Raw genomic sequence first — 13,305 nt, 5'->3', positions numbered from 1 at the left:
TTGTCAGAATTTTAAATTTCACTTTAATTTTCTTCCTCCCACCACAGATATTAACTATCATCACTACTTTTGTTGTCAAAATAAAAATAAAAAAAGGAACTGTGAATATCTTAGTCTCACCATCTCCATTTTGCCTTTTTATTATTTCCATAAAAAGATAATATCTATAAAGTACATAATACAGCACATGTAACTTTAGAAAAATGGTTGAAAACCATTGATCTGGTCCCATTTTTTCAATTTAAGGATGAGGACAGTGGGTGCCGGAGAAGTTGTGTGACTTAGGCCAGGTCACCCTGGTTAGTGAACGGGTAACTCTTCCCCTGAGCTCTTCAGCCTCTTATCTAGTTGTATTCATGCTAAAGTCCTAGTCTCTTACCTTTTGAAGTAGAAAGGAAAGTCTTGAGTCACACGCTCTTGCTATGGTTCAGAAAAATGAATACCCACTCGTGTTCTCAAAAGTGTCTCTTTTTTGCTGACTAGGGAAGTAATCACTTGAACTGTGCCTATGAAATAAATTATCAAGCAGGTACAATCTGAAGGCCTGGGGCCTTGACAACCTCAGAGTACTAGAGTTACCTTGTCTTTTAAGATGAAGTAGAAGTGGTTTAAACTTGATTATCACCTGTGGCAGAACCTTGATGTTTTTCCAAATAACTCCAGGAACAAATGGAAGCTTCTCACCTCCATAACTCATATTCTGTGTTTCTTTGTTCATTTGTCGCTTCTGCTAAATTCTTGTTCTCTCTCTTAAGTCTTCCCTCTTATGGGCCTTTTGTTTCCTCTCCCAACATGAACTTTACCTGAACCCACTCAAGCTATTAAATGTCATGCCCCCCCCCCCCCCATTGCTGAATCTCTCTCTTCCTCTGGACTTTTCTCATCCTCTTCCGAGCACAACTGTTCTCACTTCTCCTGAATCATTTGTGAAACTGAACCCACCAGAGATCATCAACTGAATTCCCTGAACATTGTACTGTCTACCTTACAGAAAATGTATATTAATTTTCTAGCTTACAGAAGTAACCACCGTCAGTTTAAATAGCAGTTGTTTCTCCCATCTCAACATTGTCATCTTCAAGACATCCATTCCTTTGTCTGCTTTTCTGTCTCCACCTTCTACTTGATCCTGCTGTACCCGAAAAGTTCTTCCACTGATTGGATATTTGTTTTGCAATATGGATCAGGGTCTTAATTTAAAAGGATACAACCAGATGAGTAGAGTGAGATGGGGTGAGATTTTTTTTTTTTTTAGTTTAAATGATTGGGCTCATCTATGATCCTGAGTTCATAATAAATAGGTCAGCGTATAATATGCGTATTTTTATAATATATGGCAACTTCTCAACCATAGTAGCATAGCTATATTTTATCAGGAAGGACTCCAATAGAAGTTCAAGCATGTTTATAGTCAGGTTAACAAAAACAATAAATTGAATGTGTTCTTTGGACTGAATCTTCTCTGAAATATAAATTTGTTTTTAAAGTTGTAAAGAGAATGGAGAGTTATTTTTTATTTTATTTTACTTTTTAGCATGAGAGAGAGAAACAGACAGACAGGAAAGGAGAGATGAGAAGCATCAACTCATAGTTGCATCACTTTAGTTGTTTATTGATTGCTTTCTCATACGTGCCTTGACTGGGGGGCTCCAGCCGAGCCGATAACCTCTTGTTCAAGTCAGCAACCTTGGGCTTCAAGCCAGTGACCATGGGGTCATGTCTATGATCCCACGCTCAAACTGGTGAGCGTGCACTTAAGCTGGTGAACTCAGGGTTTTGAACCTGGAACTTCAGTGTCCCAGGCTGATGCACTATCCACTATGCCACTGCCTGGTCTGGCTGGAGAATTAAAAAACTAATTATTTTTTGAGATTTGTCCCATTTCAGTATAATAAATTTTCCTTAACTGTAACCCTTAGACCATGTTGAATTCCTCTTCTAATTCAATTATGTCTTTACTGTGTGACTTTAGTCAGCACGTTTTAGCTGTTATGATCGGTTTCCTCATCTGTAAAGTTGGAGGATTGAGAAAATTACCTCTAAGATCTGTTCTAACTAGAGAGAGTTCTTGATCCATAGTTTTGTTTAGTTTTCTATTTTTCTTTTTTGAGTAGTGCACACCATTTACAATAACTCAAGTTTTGTACTTTAAAATCCATTGGGAATATTTCACAAGTTTAACACTTTAAAATCTACAAAATATGCAGATCCTATTTAATATTTACAGTAACCGAGAAGCAGTGAATAACACAGTCAAGTTTCCAATAGAAAATGATTTCTGGAGCATTGGTTGATCTCTAAGAGCTCACTTAACAACCTTGTAAGTGGCAAAGTGAGAATTCGAACTTGGTCACCTGACACACCCAGTTTTCTTTCCCAAACCTTGTGATTCCCTTTCCAGCCTAAGTAGACCACCCTAAAACCTGCAGTATGCCTCCACAGTCCTGTGAGTGGGGAGAGAGACTAGGCTCCACAGTCCCGTGAGTGGGAGAGAGAGACTAGGCTCCACAGTCCCCTGAGTGGGGGAGAGAGACTAGGCTCCACAGTCCGTGAGTGGGGGAGAGAGACTAGGCTCCACAGTCCCGTGAGTGGGGGAGAGAGACTAGGCTCCACAGTCCGTGAGTGGGGGAGAGAGACTAGGCTCCACAGTCCGTGAGTGGGGGAGAGAGACTAGGCTCCACAGTCCCGGGAGTGGGGGAGAGAGACTAGGCTCCACAGTCCCGTGAGTGGGGGAGAGAGACTAGGCTCCACAGTCCCCTGAGTGGGAGAGAGAGACTAGGCTCCACAGTCCTGTGAGTGGGGAGAGAGACTAGGCTCCACAGTCCTGTGAGTGGGGGAGAGAGACTAGGCTCCACAGTCCCGGGAGTGGGGGAGAGAGACTAGGCTCCACAGTCCCGTGAGTGGGGGAGAGAGACTAGGCTCCACAGTCCCCTGAGTGGGAGAGAGAGACTAGGCTCCACAGTCCCGTGAGTGGGGGAGAGAGACTAGGCTCCACAGTCCTGTGAGTGGGGGAGAGAGACTAGGCTCCACAGTCCGTGAGTGGGGGAGAGAGACTAGGCTCCACAGTCCGTGAGTGGGGGAGAGAGACTAGGCTCCACAGTCCGTGAGTGGGGGAGAGAGACTAGGCTCCACAGTCCGTGAGTGGGGGAGAGAGACTAGGCTCCACAGTCCGTGAGTGGGGGAGAGAGACTAGGCTCCACAGTCCCGTGAGTGGGAGAGAGACTAGGCTCCACAGTCCCGGGAGTGGGGGAGAGAGACTAGGCTCCACAGTCCTGTGAGTGGGGAGAGAGACTAGGCTCCACAGTCCCCTGAGTGGGAGAGAGACTAGGCTCCACAGTCCCGTGAGTGGGGGAGAGAGACTAGGCTCCACAGTCCTGTGAGTGGGGAGAGAGACTAGGCTCCACAGTCCCGGGAGTGAGGGAGAGAGACTAGGCTCCACAGTCCTGTGAGTGGGGAGAGAGACTAGGCTCCACAGTCCTGTGAGTGGGGAGAGAGACTAGGCTCCACAGTCCCGGGAGTGGGGGAGAGAGACTAGGCTCCACAGTCCTGTGAGTGGGGAGAGAGACTAGGCTCCACAGTCCTGTGAGTGGGGAGAGAGACTAGGCTCCACAGTCCTGTGAGTGGGGAGAGAGACTAGGCTCCACAGTCCTGTGAGTGGGGAGAGAGACTAGGCTCCACAGTCCCGGGAGTGGGGGAGAGAGACTAGGCTCCACAGTCCCGGGAGTGGGGGAGAGAGACTAGGCTCCACAGTCCGTGAGTGGGGGAGAGAGACTAGGCTCCACAGTCCCGGGAGTGGGGGAGAGAGACTAGGCTCCACAGTCCCGTGAGTGGGGAGAGAGACTAGGCTCCACAGTCCCGGGAGTGGGGAGAGAGACTAGGCTCCACAGTCCCGTGAGTGGGGGAGAGAGACTAGGCTCCACAGTCCTGTGAGTGGGGGAGAGAGACTAGGCTCCACAGTCCCGGGAGTGGGGAGAGAGACTAGGCTCCACAGTCCTGTGAGTGGGGAGAGAGACTAGGCTCCACAGTCCTGTGAGTGGGGGAGAGAGACTAGGCTCCACAGTCCTGTGAGTGGGGAGAGAGACTAGGCTCCACAGTCCCGGGAGTGGGGGAGAGAGACTAGGCTCCACAGTCCGTGAGTGGGGGAGAGAGACTAGGCTCCACAGTCCTGTGAGTGGGGAGAGAGACTAGGCTCCACAGTCCTGTGAGTGGGGAGAGAGACTAGGCTCCACAGTCCCGGGAGTGGGGGAGAGAGACTAGGCTCCACAGTCCTGTGAGTGGGGAGAGAGACTAGGCTCCACAGTCCTGTGAGTGGGGAGAGAGACTAGGCTCCACAGTCCTGTGAGTGGGGGGAGAGACTAGGCTCCACAGTCCTGTGAGTGGGGGGAGAGACTAGGCTCCACGGTCCCATGAGTGGGGAGAGAGACTAGGCTCCACAGTCCTGTGAGTGGGGGGAGAGACTAGGCTCCACGGTCCCATGAGTGGGGAGAGAGACTAGGCTCCACAGTCCTGTGAGTGGGGGGAGAGACTAGGCTCCACGGTCCCATGAGTGGGGAGAGAGACTAGGCTCCACAGTCCTGTGAGTGGGGGAGAGAGACTAGGCTCCACAGTCCTGTGAGTGGGGGAGAGAGACTAGGCTCCACGGTCCCATGAGTGGGGAGAGAGACTAGGCTCCACGGTCCCATGAGTGGGGAGAGAGACTAGGCTCCACAGTCCTGTGAGTGGGGGAGAGAGACTAGGCTCCACAGTCCGTGAGTGGGGAGAGAGACTAGGCTCCACAGTCCCGGGAGTGGGGGAGAGAGACTAGGCTCCACAGTCCTGGGAGTGGGGGAGAGAGACTAGGCTCCACAGTCCTGTGAGTGGGGGAGAGAGACTAGGCTCCACAGTCCGTGAGTGGGGAGAGAGACTAGGCTCCACAGTCCCGGGAGTGGGGGAGAGAGACTAGGCTCCACAGTCCTGGGAGTGGGGGAGAGAGACTAGGCTCCACAGTCCTGTGAGTGGGGGAGAGAGACTAGGCTCCACAGTCCTGGGAGTGGGGGAGAGAGACTAGGCTCCACAGTCCTGTGAGTGGGGAGAGAGACTAGGCTCCACAGTCCTGTGAGTGGGGGAGAGAGACTAGGCTCCACAGTCCCGGGAGTGGGGGAGAGAGACTAGGCTCCACAGTCCCGGGAGTGGGGGAGAGAGACTAGGCTCCACAGTCCGTGAGTGGGGGAGAGAGACTAGGCTCCACAGTCCCGGGAGTGGGGGAGAGAGACTAGGCTCCACAGTCCCGTGAGTGGGGAGAGAGACTAGGCTCCACAGTCCCGGGAGTGGGGAGAGAGACTAGGCTCCACAGTCCCGTGAGTGGGGGAGAGAGACTAGGCTCCACAGTCCTGTGAGTGGGGGAGAGAGACTAGGCTCCACAGTCCCGGGAGTGGGGAGAGAGACTAGGCTCCACAGTCCTGTGAGTGGGGAGAGAGACTAGGCTCCACAGTCCTGTGAGTGGGGGAGAGAGACTAGGCTCCACAGTCCTGTGAGTGGGGAGAGAGACTAGGCTCCACAGTCCCGGGAGTGGGGGAGAGAGACTAGGCTCCACAGTCCGTGAGTGGGGGAGAGAGACTAGGCTCCACAGTCCTGTGAGTGGGGAGAGAGACTAGGCTCCACAGTCCCGTGAGTGGGGGGAGAGACTAGGCTCCACAGTCCTGTGAGTGGGGAGAGAGACTAGGCTCCACAGTCCTGTGAGTGGGGGGAGAGACTAGGCTCCACAGTCCTGTGAGTGGGGGGAGAGACTAGGCTCCACGGTCCCATGAGTGGGGAGAGAGACTAGGCTCCACAGTCCTGTGAGTGGGGGAGAGAGACTAGGCTCCACAGTCCCATGAGTGGGGAGAGAGACTAGGCTCCACAGTCCCATGAGTGGGGAGAGAGACTAGGCTCCACAGTCCTGTGAGTGGGGGGAGAGACTAGGCTCCACAGTCCTGTGAGTGGGGGAGAGAGACTAGGCTCCACGGTCCCATGAGTGGGGAGAGAGACTAGGCTCCACGGTCCCATGAGTGGGGAGAGAGACTAGGCTCCACAGTCCTGTGAGTGGGGGAGAGAGACTAGGCTCCACAGTCCGTGAGTGGGGAGAGAGACTAGGCTCCACAGTCCCGGGAGTGGGGGAGAGAGACTAGGCTCCACAGTCCTGGGAGTGGGGGAGAGAGACTAGGCTCCACAGTCCTGTGAGTGGGGGAGAGAGACTAGGCTCCACAGTCCTGGGAGTGGGGGAGAGAGACTAGGCTCCACAGTCCTGTGAGTGGGGAGAGAGACTAGGCTCCACAGTCCTGTGAGTGGGGGAGAGAGACTAGGCTCCACAGTCCGTGAGTGGGGGAGAGAGACTAGGCTCCACAGTCCTGTGAGTGGGGGGAGAGACTAGGCTCCACGGTCCCATGAGTGGGGAGAGAGACTAGGCTCCACAGTCCTGTGAGTGGGGGAGAGAGACTAGGCTCCACAGTCCTGTGAGTGGGGGAGAGAGACTAGGCTCCACAGTCCGTGAGTGGGGAGAGAGACTAGGCTCCACAGTCCTGTGAGTGGGGGAGAGAGACTAGGCTCCACAGTCCGTGAGTGGGGAGAGAGACTAGGCTCCACAGTCCCGGGAGTGGGGGAGAGAGACTAGGCTCCACAGTCCTGTGAGTGGGGAGAGAGACTAGGCTCCACAGTCCTGTGAGTGGGGAGAGAGACTAGGCTCCACAGTCCTGTGAGTGGGGAGAGAGACTAGGCTCCACAGTCCTGTGAGTGGGGAGAGAGACTAGGTTCCACAGTCCTGTGAGTGGGGAGAGAGACTAGGCTCCACAGTCCTGTGAGTGGGGGAGAGAGACTAGGCTCCACAGTCCTGTGAGTGGGGAGAGAGACTAGGCTCCACAGTCCTGTGAGTGGGGGAGAGAGACTAGGCTCCACAGTCCTGTGAGTGGGGGAGAGAGACTAGGCTCCACAGTCCTGTGAGTGGGGGAGAGAGACTAGCCTCCACAGTCCTGTGAGTGGGGGAGAGAGACTAGGCTCCACAGTCCTGTGAGTGGGGAGAGAGACTAGGCTCCACAGTCCTGTGAGTGGGGGAGAGAGACTAGGCTCCACAGTCCTGTGAGTGGGGGAGAGAGACTAGGCTCCACAGTCCTGTGAGTGGGGGAGAGAGACTAGGCTCCACAGTCCTGTGAGTGGGGGAGAGAGACTAGGCTCCACAGTCCCGGGAGTGGGGGAGAGAGACTAGGCTCCACAGTCCTGTGAGTGGGGAGAGAGACTAGGCTCCACAGTCCTGTGAGTGGGGAGAGACTAGGCTCCACAGTCCTGTGAGTGGGGAGAGAGACTAGGCTCCACAGTCCTGTGAGTGGGGAGAGAGACTAGGCTCCACAGTCCTGTGAGTGGGGAGAGAGACTAGGCTCCACAGTCCTGTGAGTGGGGGAGAGAGACTAGGCTCCACAGTCCCGGGAGTGAGGGAGAGAGACTAGGCTCCACAGTCCCATGAGTGGGGGAGAGAGACTAGGCTCCACAGTCCCGGGAGTGGGGGGGAGAGACTAGGCTCCACGGTCCCATGAGTGGGGGAGAGAGACTAGGCTCCACAGTCCCGTGAGTGGGGGAGAGAGACTAGGCTCCACGGTCCCGTGAGTGGGGGAGAGAGACTAGGCTCCACGGTCCCATGAGTGGGGGAGAGAGACTAGGCTCCACAGTCCCGGGAGTGGGGGAGAGAGACTAGGCTCCACGGTCCCATGAGTGGGGGAGAGAGACTAGGCTCCACAGTCCCGGGAGTGGGGGAGAGAGACTAGGCTCCACAGTCCGTGAGTGGGGAGAGAGACTAGGCTCCACAGTCCTGTGAGTGGGGGAGAGAGACTAGGCTCCACAGTCCTGTGAGTGGGGAGAGACTAGGCTCCACAGTCCTGTGAGTGGGGAGAGACTAGGCTCCACAGTCCTGTGAGTGGGGAGAGAGACTAGGCTCCACAGTCCTGTGAGTGGGGAGAGAGACTAGGCTCCACGGTCCCGGGAGTGAGGGAGAGAGACTAGGCTCCACGGTCCCATGAGTGGGGGAGAGAGACTAGGCTCCACAGTCCTGTGAGTGGGGGAGAGAGACTAGGCTCCACAGTCCCGGGAGTGAGGGAGAGAGACTAGGCTCCACGGTCCCATGAGTGGGGGAGAGAGACTAGGCTCCACAGTCCTGTGAGTGGGGAGAGAGACTAGGCTCCACAGTCCTGTGAGTGGGGAGAGAGACTAGGCTCCACAGTCCTGTGAGTGGGGAGAGAGACTAGGCTCCACAGTCCCGGGAGTGGGGGAGAGAGACTAGGCTCCACAGTCCTGTGAGTGGGGAGAGAGACTAGCCTCCACAGTCCTGTGAGTGGGGGAGAGAGACTAGGCTCCACAGTCCCGGGAGTGGGGGAGAGACTAGGCTCCACAGTCCTGTGAGTGGGGAGAGAGACTAGGCTCCACAGTCCGTGAGTGGGGAGAGAGACTAGGCTCCACAGTCCTGTGAGTGGGGGAGAGAGACTAGGCTCCACAGTCCCGGGAGTGGGGAGAGAGACTAGGCTCCACAGTCCTGTGAGTGGGGAGAGAGACTAGGCTCCACAGTCCTGTGAGTGGGGGAGAGAGACTAGGCTCCACAGTCCGTGAGTGGGGGAGAGAGACTAGGCTCCACAGTCCTGTGAGTGGGGGGAGAGACTAGGCTCCACGGTCCCATGAGTGGGGAGAGAGACTAGGCTCCACAGTCCTGTGAGTGGGGGAGAGAGACTAGGCTCCACAGTCCTGTGAGTGGGGGAGAGAGACTAGGCTCCACAGTCCGTGAGTGGGGAGAGAGACTAGGCTCCACAGTCCTGTGAGTGGGGGAGAGAGACTAGGCTCCACAGTCCGTGAGTGGGGAGAGAGACTAGGCTCCACAGTCCCGGGAGTGGGGGAGAGAGACTAGGCTCCACAGTCCTGTGAGTGGGGAGAGAGACTAGGCTCCACAGTCCTGTGAGTGGGGAGAGAGACTAGGCTCCACAGTCCTGTGAGTGGGGAGAGAGACTAGGCTCCACAGTCCTGTGAGTGGGGAGAGAGACTAGGTTCCACAGTCCTGTGAGTGGGGAGAGAGACTAGGCTCCACAGTCCTGTGAGTGGGGGAGAGAGACTAGGCTCCACAGTCCTGTGAGTGGGGAGAGAGACTAGGCTCCACAGTCCTGTGAGTGGGGGGAGAGAGACTAGGCTCCACAGTCCTGTGAGTGGGGGAGAGAGACTAGGCTCCACAGTCCTGTGAGTGGGGGAGAGAGACTAGCCTCCACAGTCCTGTGAGTGGGGGAGAGAGACTAGGCTCCACAGTCCTGTGAGTGGGGGAGAGAGACTAGGCTCCACAGTCCTGTGAGTGGGGGAGAGAGACTAGGCTCCACAGTCCTGTGAGTGGGGGAGAGAGACTAGGCTCCACAGTCCTGTGAGTGGGGGAGAGAGACTAGGCTCCACAGTCCTGTGAGTGGGGGAGAGAGACTAGGCTCCACAGTCCCGGGAGTGGGGGAGAGAGACTAGGCTCCACAGTCCTGTGAGTGGGGAGAGAGACTAGGCTCCACAGTCCTGTGAGTGGGGAGAGACTAGGCTCCACAGTCCTGTGAGTGGGGAGAGAGACTAGGCTCCACAGTCCTGTGAGTGGGGAGAGAGACTAGGCTCCACAGTCCTGTGAGTGGGGAGAGAGACTAGGCTCCACAGTCCTGTGAGTGGGGGAGAGAGACTAGGCTCCACAGTCCCGGGAGTGAGGGAGAGAGACTAGGCTCCACAGTCCCATGAGTGGGGGAGAGAGACTAGGCTCCACAGTCCCGGGAGTGGGGGGGAGAGACTAGGCTCCACGGTCCCATGAGTGGGGGAGAGAGACTAGGCTCCACAGTCCCGTGAGTGGGGGAGAGAGACTAGGCTCCACGGTCCCGTGAGTGGGGGAGAGAGACTAGGCTCCACGGTCCCATGAGTGGGGGAGAGAGACTAGGCTCCACAGTCCCGGGAGTGGGGGAGAGAGACTAGGCTCCACGGTCCCATGAGTGGGGGAGAGAGACTAGGCTCCACAGTCCCGGGAGTGGGGGAGAGAGACTAGGCTCCACAGTCCGTGAGTGGGGAGAGAGACTAGGCTCCACAGTCCTGTGAGTGGGGGAGAGAGACTAGGCTCCACAGTCCTGTGAGTGGGGAGAGACTAGGCTCCACAGTCCTGTGAGTGGGGAGAGACTAGGCTCCACAGTCCTGTGAGTGGGGAGAGAGACTAGGCTCCACAGTCCTGTGAGTGGGGAGAGAGACTAGGCTCCACGGTCCCGGGAGTGAGGGAGAGAGACTAGGCTCCACGGTCCCATGAGTGGGGGAGAGAGACTAGGCTCCACAGTCCTGTGAGTGGGGGAGAGAGACTAGGCTCCACAGTCCCGGGAGTGAGGGAGAGAGACTAGGCTCCACGGTCCCATGAGTGGGGGAGAGAGACTAGGCTCCACAGTCCTGTGAGTGGGGAGAGAGACTAGGCTCCACAGTCCTGTGAGTGGGGAGAGAGACTAGGCTCCACAGTCCTGTGAGTGGGGAGAGAGACTAGGCTCCACAGTCCCGGGAGTGGGGGAGAGAGACTAGGCTCCACAGTCCTGTGAGTGGGGAGAGAGACTAGCCTCCACAGTCCTGTGAGTGGGGGAGAGAGACTAGGCTCCACAGTCCCGGGAGTGGGGGAGAGACTAGGCTCCACAGTCCTGTGAGTGGGGAGAGAGACTAGGCTCCACAGTCCGTGAGTGGGGAGAGAGACTAGGCTCCACAGTCCTGTGAGTGGGGGAGAGAGACTAGGCTCCACAGTCCCGGGAGTGGGGGGGAGAGACTAGGCTCCACAGTCCCATGAGTGGGGGAGAGAGACTAGGCTCCACAGTCCCGTGAGTGGGGGAGAGAGACTAGGCTCCACAGTCCCGTGAGTGGGGGAGAGAGACTAGGCTCCACAGTCCCGTGAGTGGGGGAGAGAGACTAGGCTCCACAGTCCCGGGAGTGGGGGAGAGAGACTAGGCTCCACAGTCCGTGAGTGGGGGGAGAGAGACTAGGCTCCACGGTCCCATGAGTGGGGGAGAGAGACTAGGCTCCACAGTCCCGTGAGTGGGGGAGAGAGACTAGGCTCCACAGTCCCGGGAGTGGGGGAGAGAGACTAGGCTCCACAGTCCGTGAGTGGGGGAGAGAGACTAGGCTCCACAGTCCTGTGAGTGGGGAGAGAGACTAGGCTCCACAGTCCTGTGAGTGGGGAGAGAGACTAGGCTCCACAGTCCTGTGAGTGGGGGGGAGAGACTAGGCTCCACAGTCCCGTGAGTGGGGGGGAGAGACTAGGCTCCACAGTCCCGTGAGTGGGGGAGAGAGACTAGCCTCCACAGTCCTGTGAGTGGGGGAGAGAGACTAACAAGTCACTGCCCTGTGCTGGAGTGGCTGCTGTCCTAGGCGTGCACAGCAGGTGCTGTGGGGATGTAAAGAGGCTATTCTGGAAGTGGTTCGAATAGGAACTCAAGAGACTGACAAGACAGGGAAGGAAGGCTGTGCTGGGCCCGGAGACCAGCAGGCACTCCAGGAACAGGGGCGGTGTCCTGGATGACAGGTGTTCTGCTAGGTCTGGAGGGTAGAGGGTCCCTGTGGTAGAGTGCTATGGTGTCAACTGGGAGTGATCTCAGGAAATTTGATGATAAAAATCCATGTCTATCATGCTAAGGATGTACACGTCACTAAGTACATTCTGAAGGCTTTCAGCAGAACGGTGACAGGTGTACATTCACAAAGATCATCTTGCTGGCAGAGTCAGTCAGGGAAGGACGATACTAGGTGAAGCACTGAACTCGAGGAGACTAGTTAGAAAGCTATCATTGTAACTTACGTATAAAATATGCCACACAGACATCTGCACACGGACGTTTCTAGCAGCTTTATGCATAATCTCCAAAAACTGAAGCAACCAAACTGTCCCTCGATGGGCACATGGATGATGAACTGCAGTCCATCCAGTAGTGCATCCAATAAAACATTATCCAGAAATGAAAAGAAATGACACTTTTCTCACATCTGCAGTGTGGCCATGGTCACAGGACAGGCCCCGTGAGATCCTGCAGGTCCTGAGACAGCAGAGTTAAAATCTGGTTCCTGCCAGGCTGTAAACTGTGAGATGGCAGGACCAGGCCTTTTCTGTCTGACACCGTGACTTTGGGGAAATGGTCTCACCCTAGGGACGTCCTGGATGCCAAAGCCACCGTGATGTGATCTTTGAATATAAATGTATTCAATGTATATTTATTGAATGAATTAAATTGTAGTCAGTGTAAAAAAAAAAAAAGAGTTATTAAGCCACAAAAAAACCTGGAGGAATACTAAATGTATAGAATGTATAGTGCTAAGTGATAGAAATTAGTGTATGAAGAAACCACACACTGTATAATTTCAACTATATGACAATCAGGAAAAGTACTATGAACACAGTAAAATGCTCAGTAGTTATCAGGAGTTAGGTTTTTTTCTTTCGCTTTTGTAATTTTAATTGAAGCAATGCTGTTTTTTAAAACTCTTCCTTTTAAACACCAAATTTTATTGTCTAAATCGTATTTCTTTGTAAAGAAACACCATCAAGAACTTCCCTCCAGAACAAAACATTGATGTTCATTCCTCCAAACAATCAAATTGAAAATCTATTGAAAGAAAAGCAAAGACATTCACAGAGGGAGAAAAAAAAGTAAAAGAAGATCATGTTTTACAGGTTCAGTGCATTTAGCAGCCTTTGCTATGCTGTCTTCTCTGCCTGAATTTCAAAATAATAACACACTTGCTCATTAAAATATACTTTTTCTGTTTGTTTTTTTTAGATTAAAAATAATAATTTTTAAAAATTTGAAAGAACTTACAATCACCTCCCTGACTTTTTAGGGGAGGGAGAGAGAAGCATAGGTGGAGGCCAAGAGATTGTTTTTTCAACAACCTTTTATAAAAATGCATACACAACAAGGATTGTCATAAATAAAAGATTTTTTTAAGGCAGGAAAGCTATTCTATATGATCCTGTAATGGTGGATTTATGACATTCTGCATTAGTCAAATCCCACAGAACGCACAGCACAAAGAGTAAGCCTTTATGCAAACCATGGACTTTAGTTAGTAATCACAATGCATCAATGTTAGTTAATTGTAACAAATGCGATGTTAGTAGTAAGAGAAACTGCTTGTGGGGAGAGGGATATGTCAGAACTCTGTACTAATTGCTCAAAACTATATATATATATACATGGACCACATACAGGGCAAACAGCAATAAAGCTAGGCAGTTTATTCTATTTGAGAAGTATGGGTAAGGGAAAACTGGATTTTGGTAGCGAAAGAGGATTA

This window comes from Saccopteryx bilineata, chromosome 2 (genome assembly GCF_036850765.1).
Source record: "Saccopteryx bilineata isolate mSacBil1 chromosome 2, mSacBil1_pri_phased_curated, whole genome shotgun sequence".
Classification (NCBI taxonomy): domain Eukaryota; kingdom Metazoa; phylum Chordata; class Mammalia; order Chiroptera; family Emballonuridae; genus Saccopteryx; species Saccopteryx bilineata.
The sequence above is the reverse complement of the archived record's forward strand: the minus strand, read 5'-3'. Positions refer to the sequence as shown.